Consider the following 9,592-nt stretch of genomic DNA (forward strand, 5'->3'; position numbering starts at 1 on the left):
TACCCTATTGGTCTCGTTCTATTCAAAATTTTGGCTAGGTTCGCGTTTGGTTTCGTTTTCCTAAGGCGGGCAAGAAGGAAAACGTGATGAATCCGAGTCCTTATCTTGATTTGGCCAGGCCTTGCCCTTTACTAGGAAATTAAAAACAGTCCAAATTCGTCCTCATCAATGAATCACCTTAAGGAATACAGTAACTCGCTTACAGGAGTTCGCGAGTGTTTCGATGGACTTACCTCCCGTACCAGACGGGCGATAACCGTTGTTCGTCGACTCGTGCCACGACTCCTGACGTGTGCGAACCCGAGGGGCCGAGACGATCTGTAATCGTCGTCCTTCCCGCAAACAGTTGTGTAGTTAATTTTTTTTTTTAATTTAAACCCTTACCGTAGGGTTTTAAAAATAATGTCAAAGTCCAGAATAAAGTCCAAATAAAAGTCCCAAACTTACAAAAATTATGAAAATAAAGCCTATTTACAAATTCTAAAAATAAAGAAATAAAAGCTATACCAAAAAAATCATAATATAAAAATTAACCTAAAAAAAAACCTTTATGTCTTTTTCTTTCTTCCTCTTTAGCTTTTAACTTTTAGCTTTTAAGCTTTTTGTTCCCAAGTCCTTAGTATTCCACTTCGAACCTGTAAATCAAAGACACAAAAAGAAACGTAAAAAGGAACAAAATAATAGTAAAAAAATAAAATAAACTAATAAACCTAAAACACATCTATATAAAGTCAGCGTCGGCGGCGCCATTTTGTTGTAGTAATTCGATTGCGGTAAATAAGGATTCGATGCTCGGACTTGAAAAGATTTTAAAGCAAAAATATATACAAAATTGTCACAGGATCAAGAGACTAGGACTCGGATTCCCCCATAATCATTCTATATTAATATATTTATTCCAAAACACTTATAGCTCACATAAAATAGGGACTCTTAATTCTTGCCAAGGTAGATTTTTAGAAATTAACTGTAAATCGAAGCATGGCATATCAAAAGTACTAAGACCAAGCATAAATCAAAAAATGACAATCAATTAAGAAAAAAAAATAAAACATTTAATAAAAATGCAAAGTCATAAAAGAATTAAATATAATTTTATATGTGTAAAATATGGCTTCCTCCATCATCCCAGTATTGGGGTTTAGCTATCATATCAATCACACACTCAAAATATTAATTCAAAGTTCAAAGTGTGATTAAAAGAGTCAAAAGTTATAAAATAGTGGTTCTGTGACCCACAAAATTCGTCCAGAAAGAAACGATACCAGTGAGCTGCAGTAAAACAACGACACCCAGCTGCTGCTGTTGACGCTGCAGAAAATAAGACTGCTCTGAGCAGTCCGTTCTTCGTGTTCTTCAAGGTTTGTTAATGGCAGCAGCAGCAGCAGGTACAATTCCTGCAACTCCTCCTGCGCCTCTCTGCTGGCCTCCCAATCGACCCCTAACTCTTCATCCCCCTTCTCTGACATAAAACAAACTATTTATAGGCTTTAAATCCCCTTGAAACTCGATCAAACCCCTTGGAAATCTCCATTATTCTTTACGGGTTGTTTGAAGAATAATCTTCTTCTTGTTGCGTTACAGGCTGTTTCTAGCTATTCTCTCGTCTCAAATATCTTCTAGGACTTTTACCCAACTGTTTTGATGTATATCCCACGCAAGATATCCCATAAATCTCTCAAACTAATCTCAAACCCTAAACAGAAACCGTGTGCACTGTCTTGACTTTGTGTGGATTTTCTGACTTATCCAGCCCAATTATATGGGTCTAATCGCTTCTAACAGGTCCCCTATGTCTTGTAGAGTCCGTGGGTACCAAATTTGCCCATTTAATCGCCTCCTAGGTCGCTCAAATCATTGATCCAAAACTGTTGACGCTGCTGCCTTTTTTCCCGCCAAAATCCAGTTTTGAAACTTTGAAGATGACCCCCCCCTATCCAGTTCCGGTGTCCCTTTAGTACATGCCCTGAAATGGGGTGCCCCTTAGTAATTAGGTTACCCCTTATCCAAAGTGAGAGTCCGTATAGTAATTTTCTCCCACGAGCGCAAAAACCACTTTTTAGCCAATTTCGCCGCAAAAGCTTATTTCTCCAAAAACACCTACAAAGACATAAAATAACCAAATAAGTACAAAATAGAGTACTAACAATATAAACAATTGGGACAAATTAGACACATAAATGCGTCTATCAGTTCCCGAACCTGAATCATTCTTACAACAGTTTGCATACGAGTATGCATGCTGTGTTATATGCAGAGAATGGTTAATTGTTCCAAACTCCCATTTCAATCATTGAAGCATTCTTAGAAGACGACAATAACTGTCTCACACAAACTATTAGCTTATAAGAAATTTTCAAGTAATCAAATGATCAATATAAAACATTTCTGAGTCTAAATTAAATGACTGTCTCACACAAATCATGTAAGATGTTACCAGGCGATTTTCACATAATCATTTTTTGACTTTCGTCAAGAATAATTGATAGACACATTTTTGTGTCCGATTTGTCTCGATTCTATATATTGTTATGGCTCATTTTTGTACTTATTATGGTGTTTTATTTATTTGTAGGTATTTTTGGCCAATAAACATTTTTGGAAAAAATTGGCTCGAAAAGTTGTCGGAAAGCACCCGGAGGACATTTGCTATTCGGACTCTCACTTTGGATAAGGGGTAACCTAATTACTAAGGGACATCCCATTTCCAGGAAGCTGCTAATCGCACCCCTACCCTGGATAAGGGGCAACCATCTTCAACATTTGAAATTCAAAAGGCGGGAAAGTAGATACATTTCTGGCAGATTTAGGGTTCTTGATTTGAAGGAGTTTGAGGTCGATTAAACCTATGATTTTCATAGGATAGACTCCTTATGGGTCTAGGAATCTGATATGGGTGTTGAAATCGATTAGACTGGGCTCAATTGACGGATTTTTATCACAACAGAAAATATGGAAAGTCACGTGTGTGACCTGTTTTAGGGAATTTTATAGAGATTAAAGTGCTGTAAAACCTTCCCAAAGATTTGTATCTATCTAAGGAAGAGTTTAGAATAAAAAGGAAAGCTCAGAAACGCGTAGAAATTCTAAAACAAGAAATTGCCGCAACTTTGCCGTGAAGAGAAGGAAAGAGATTTTGGAAGATTTGGGAGAGATTTAATCCGTATTTTTGATATAAATAGACTGTTTGGGTCATATAGAAGGGGTGTCGAGAGTTTGGGGACCTAAGGAGAGCCGGAGAATAAGAAATCAGAGCTTTACCAAACTCTGTTTCTGCTGCTGCTGCTGCTGAAGAGGAAGAACACGAAGAACATTGATGCACGGGAAACAGTCGCAGAACAGTGTCGTTGTTTAACAGCTGAAGAACATTAAGCTGTGCAGGACAGTCGTATTCTAGGGTCTTAAATTTCTGATCCTGTAGCAGTTGATTAGTAACGTATATCTTCAGTATTGCAACACCAACTGTAACGGTGACTTCTGTAACATCTATACACCGTTGCAGATATGTTGTTTTATATATTCTCTTCAATAAAACAACCTTTTGAGCCATGATTTATTATTTTGAACCTGTTTTTGATATGAGGAGCTAAACCCCATTGCTGAGGCGATAGAGGAAGCTATTTTCCAACAAAAAGCGGTACAATCTATTTAATTTAATTTATTGCAATTATTATTATGATTATTTGGCTTAGCCTATTATTGAATATGATTTTTATTTGAGTGATTGTGATCTATTTTGATGGAGTATGCTTAGTTTATAGACTCTTGATGCTTCATGCTTGGTGTTTACAATTATTGCTTTTGAAAATCTACTTGTTGCAATAGTAAGAATCAAATTGAACAAGAAAATTGCATGAATATAAATATTGGATTAAATCACTTTGAATTTGGAAAATAGTGGAATCTTAGCCTCAGTGTTCTTTTAATATTGATATCAACTTTGATTGAGTTTGCTATAATTTTTAGTGAGTTTTCTATTTTAATATTAGAATTTAAGTCTAATTAATATCCTTCACAAGTCTGAGAATCGAACCACTTTTACCACTATCTACAAATCACATCAATTTTTGGCGCCGCTGACGCGGACTTGTTTTTAGGGTTTTAGATTTATTTTATTTTTATTTATTTTTATTTTTTATTTTTTTTAAAAGAGATATTTATTATTTATTTTCTATTGAAAAATGTAGTGCATTAATATTGATCATATCATATAACAAACAGTTACAAGTCGGTGGAAGGACGCCTGGCTACAAGCTGAGCGCCAACCCCCTTTTGAATTATAATTCCTAATCTATGGAAAAGGGCACCGCCTATTTTGTAATTCGCATTGTGAATGGTGAGGCAGTTCCCTAATCTTTTCAGAAAGGCAATTGTATCTTCACCTAATTCCCCTAGAGTAGTAAATGCGAGCACACCGAAGCCGTAACCATGTGTGGAGCACTTCTCGAGGTATTTGTTGCATTTGCGGTTGATGGCCATGGAAATAGCGTGTCCAGGAGTGAAGCGTCGAGTTCCAGCACTGGTAAAGGGAGAAACTACTGTGACATCGAAGCAAACGTCCTTCCATCCTTCCCAATTGAGCACAAGGATATCCGCTGGCTTTAAGTCTTTGCCGGAGTCAGATCGAAGTCCTAAGGAGGCTTCTTTTCTGGCAGGTACATTGGCTTTGTGGCATATATCAAACACGACATCTCTCGCAATATCATGTCGATATTTAATCCTTATATCCTTGGCACAATGTAGAGCGTGATCGCCGAAAGCATCCATGGGTTTGTTGCAGCTGGAACAGAGATTATCGTCATTGAAGAACGGTATCCCGAGGCGATATTGGAGGACAGCTCGAAATTGCTGAGGCCCAACGGCTTGGCCAAGCCCACTAATAGGAATAGCTTTGAGGAATTCCATGGCATAAGGAAGACGGTTACTGTGCCATAAGAACAAGTCACGCTCGGATAATGAAAATTCTGTAGGTAGGTTTTCCGACACAACTCCGAAGTATTTTGCTGCCAGTTTTTTCATGAACTTAGGGGAAGTGTCGTCGATGTTTCATTCAGAAGAAGGTAACCTACAAGCTTCTGTGTAGTCTTGCAAAGTAATCTGATAGTTGGTACACGGTTCCAGGGCATCAGGGCATGAAAAGATGGTGTTCTGAAGATGCCGGGTTTGGAGGCTTGACGAGAGGTAACAATAAGCACCAGCATCAGTCATCGTTAGAATGCCCAGGCCACCAAGTTTGTCCTTTTTTTATGTTTTTGGGTATTTATCTTGTGTCTACAGGTTCTGGATCATAAAGAGAATTGAGCCAAGGAGTTTGGTGATTTCATAAAGACTTGGAGCTAAAGATTAAAGCAAAAAGAACAGAAAAGAAGACAATTTATTTTAGACAATTTTAGTTTAGGGTTTGTTTATTTTATTTAAAAAAAAAAACTGTATTAGGGTTTATTATTTTTGTAATTTTTCTTTATTTTTGGACTTTTGGGACTTTGGGACATTATTTTTTTTATTACCCACGGAAGGGTACTTTAAATATAAATGTTTGCAGAGAAGGAGGACAATTACGATATTGTCTCTGCACCTTGGGTTCGTACACTAGACATCGGGCGTCAGTGGCCCGAGTCGACTACAACCGATTCATCCCCCGTTGGAACGGGAGGAGTATGTGTAAATCAAAAATAAAATCCCCTGTCAGCGAGTTACTGGACTCCTCTTGCATATATGTTGAGGACTGAATACGGACATTTATTTTTCTAGTAAAGGGCAAGGCCTGGCCATACAAGATAAGGGTTCGGATTTCATCACCGTTCTCTTCTTGCCCGCTTTAGGAACACGTAACCTACGCGAACCTAAGCCTAAAATTTTGACTAGAACGAGACCGATAGGGTAACGAGCTTAACAGGAAAGTCATTCGAAAAATATTGGTTACTCTTTTAAGCATACTTCGAAGTTCTTGACGGTTTCTGTAAGTTGAATGCGTGACTGCGCCGCCTTGTAATACCGGTGAGGCCTTGGGTATCAAAGCTCCACCGAGCTTCCCTCGCCTCTATTCAACTTACGTTAACTCGGATTGATTCCAGAGGGGTTTGCTTAAATTGTAACGAATTCCCGTTCGAAGGATTAGAAGCTGGTCTAGAAACAATCTAAGTGGAGCCATCATGCTTTTTGTTTGCTAGAAATCAATAGGTTTGATTTGGTTGAGTCGGCCTTGATCTGTGTTTGCTTACCCTTCCAATTTAGAAAATTCTATTGTATGCCTGAACGTAAAAGAGACGCACTAGGTAGATTTGTTAAAGAGAAACCTAGTAGTTCGAAGCGTCTCGATTACCTTAATCTAGAAAGTCCGACTTTTGAAGAGTCTGTTTTTGAACGTCCTTTGACTGAGGAGAGAATCCTGTTGCTCCGATAGCGCCAGAAATGGCAACTTTGAAAGCTTTGTTGAATCCAACTAGGACTACCGTCCTTCGTGTATTAAGTTAGCTGAAACGGAGGCACCCTATGAACTGAAACCTGGGACCTTACAGATGCTCCCAATCTTTTTAGGGAAAGAAAATGAAAACCCTTATTACCATGTTAGGGATTTTGAGGAAATTTGTAGTACTCTAAGAATTAGAGGCTTAGATGATGATGCTTTGAAACTTAGGTTATTCCCATTTTCCCTGAAAGATAAGGCCAAGTCGTGGTGTATAGTTTGGACTCCGAGTCAATTGAGACATATGAACAACTTACATCTGCCTTTTTCAATAAGTTTTTCCCTAGGCACAAAACATCGTCTATTAGGACGCAAATATGCACATTTTCACAACAAGAGGGAGAATCTTTATATAGGTATTTGGAAAGGTTCAATGATTTATTATCCCAGTGTCCTCATCATGGTTTAGAAAAGGTTAGGCTAGTTCAGATCCTTTATGAGGGTTTAGATTATTCCACAACGACCATGGTTGAGTCTCTATGCACTGGTGGATTTGAAAACCAAACTGTTGATGCGGCGATGGAATTTTTTAATGAAATCGCCGAAAAAACCCAGCAATGGGAAAATAGTAGGGCACCCCAGAAAAAATTCTTTTAAGTAGAGGAAACGTTAATAGGGTAGAAGGAGGCTATGAATCAGATGCCAAAATTGCTGCTATAGCAAAAAGGTTAGAAGCCTTAGAAGTGGGCCAGACTAGTGGTAGAGTGGAGCCTTTTTGGGAAGGCCAGAATATTGAAGAGCAGGCCAATGCTCTTTATAATAACACTAGATTTGATAACCGTCAAAAGATTGACCCATATTCAGAAACCTATAATCCTGGTTGGAGAAACCATCCGAACCTTTCGTGGTCTAAGGGCCAAAGTCAAGGTCAGTTTAGTAATTCTAATGCTCCCCCAGGTTTTGGCTATACTAAGAATCCTTCAGGACTAGCTCAGTTTCAGAATCAGTCAGATAAGAAAATCCTAAGTTTAGAGGAATCTCTCGCCTTGTTAACTCAGCAAACTGCAAAATTCAGTTATCCGTAGAACAGAGTCTACAAGCTAGTAACAGGATAGGACAAGAAAATAGTCAGGCTATTTCCGAGTTAAAAACCCAGGTTGGTCTGATAAGTGATTCTTTGAGAGAAAAAGGTAAGTTTCCTAGTCAAACACAACCCAACCCTAGAGGAGTTCATGAATTAGGTGCAAAACCATCGAATCAATTGAATGTTGTTAGAACCCTTAGAAGTGGTAGAGTTGTAGACAATAAGGTAACCATGCCCGATAGTGAACATACTGTAGTTCACCCCTCAGGATCTCACCTCTCAGGACCAGTAGCTGAAGAGACTGATAAAGTTTCTGATGATGTGAATTCGGTTCCTGAAAGGTCTGATTTTAGGCCTAGAGCCCCATTTCCTCAGCTATTAGTACCAACAAAGAAGGAATCGAACTTTAATGACATAGTGGAGGTTTTTAAGCAAGTTACCATAAACCTTCCCTTATTAGATGCAATTAGGCAAATTCCTGCTTATGCCAAGTTCCTTAAGGATATGTGTACGCGAAAGCGAAAACTTAGCGTCCATAAGAAAGCCTTTTTAGCTAGTCACGTAAGTTCAATCATTCAGAACACCACAACTCCAAAGTACAAAGACCCAGGTTCTCCTACCATTGCTTGCACAATAGGTAACTTCCGGGTAGAAAAAGCTTTACTTGACTTAGGAGCCAGTGTGAACTTACTGCCATTCCATGTATACTTACAGCTAGGACTTGGTGAAATGAAACCTACTCAGATGACACTGCAGTTAGCTGATAGGTCTGTTAAAATCCCTCGAGGTGTTATCGAGGATGTTCTTATTGAGGTCGACAAGTTTATTTATCCAGTGGATTTCGTGGTCCTAGATACCCAACCTGTCCCTGACCCAGAGAACCAGATACCTGTGATTTTAGGTCGCCCATTTTTAGCTACGTCTAATGCGATCATTAACTGTCGAAATGGTGTGATGAGTTTATCTTTTGGTAATATGACTATGGAGATGAACATTTTTAATGTCAGTAAGCAACCTCATGAGCTAGATGACACATGTGTTGAGGAGGTGAACATGATAGAAGCCTTAGTTCAGGAGTCATTACCAAACATCTTGTCTGAAGACCCATTAGAAAGTTGTCTATCCCATTTTGGTTTAGATTTTGACGACGATAGCACTATTGAACAGGTGAATGCTCTATTAGATTCTACCCCTGTGTTAGACACTGATAGATGGAAAGCTAGGTTCGAACCGTTACCAGTTTCTGAGACTACCCTAATTCCTTCTTTAGAAGAGCCCCCAAAGTTGGACCTTAAACCACTACCCGATACTCTAAAGTATGTGTTTTTAGGCCCATCTGAGACTTTACCTGTGATTGTAGCTTCCATTTGGATAGTGATCAGGAAAGTAGGCTAGTAAATGTACTTCAAGACAATAAGGAAGCTTTAGGGTGGACTATAGCAGACATTAAGGGTATAAGTCCTACTGTGTGTATGCATCAGATTCATTTAGAGGAAGACTCCAAACCTTCTAGGGAGATGCAACGTCGACTGAACCCTAACATGAAAGAGGTAGTTCGAAAAGAGGTGCTTAAGTTGTTAGATGCGGGTATTATTTACCCAATTTCAGACAGTAAGTGGGTCAGCCCTGTTCAGGTTGTCCCCAAGAAATCAGGTATCACTGTAGTCCAGAATGATAATAATGAATTAATCCCAACCCGAGTGACCACGGGATGGCGTTGTGTATTGACTATAGGAAATTGAACAAGGTCACAAGGAAGGATCACTTTCCCCTTCCTTTTATCGACCAAATGCTAGAGCGATTAGCTGGACATAGTCACTATTGCTTCTTAGATGGCTACTCCGGTTATAATCAGATCGTTATTGCCCCAGAAGACCAAGAGAAAACCACTTTTACCTGTCCCTTTGGTACCTTTGCGTATAGACGCATGCCTTTCGGGCTATGTAATGCCCCTGCAACTTTTCAGCGTTGTATGATGAGCATATTTTCTGATATGGTAGAACGGTTCTTAGAGGTCTTTATGGATGATTTTTCAGTGTTTGGTTCATCTTTCGATGAGTGCTTGCATCATTTGACATTAGTGTTGACTAGGTGTAAGGAAA

The 9,592-nt window shown here is 38.9% G+C and overlaps 1 pseudogene; it reads right to left on the reverse strand.

Annotated features, from left to right (window-relative positions):
• Positions 1-6,773: 6,773 nt before the first annotated feature.
• LOC113346527 lies at positions 6,774-6,873 on the reverse strand (annotated as a pseudogene).
• Positions 6,874-9,592: the final 2,719 nt, after the last annotated feature.

Source organism: Papaver somniferum, unplaced genomic scaffold, assembly GCF_003573695.1.
Source record: "Papaver somniferum cultivar HN1 unplaced genomic scaffold, ASM357369v1 unplaced-scaffold_99, whole genome shotgun sequence".
In the NCBI taxonomy this organism is placed as follows: domain Eukaryota; kingdom Viridiplantae; phylum Streptophyta; class Magnoliopsida; order Ranunculales; family Papaveraceae; genus Papaver; species Papaver somniferum.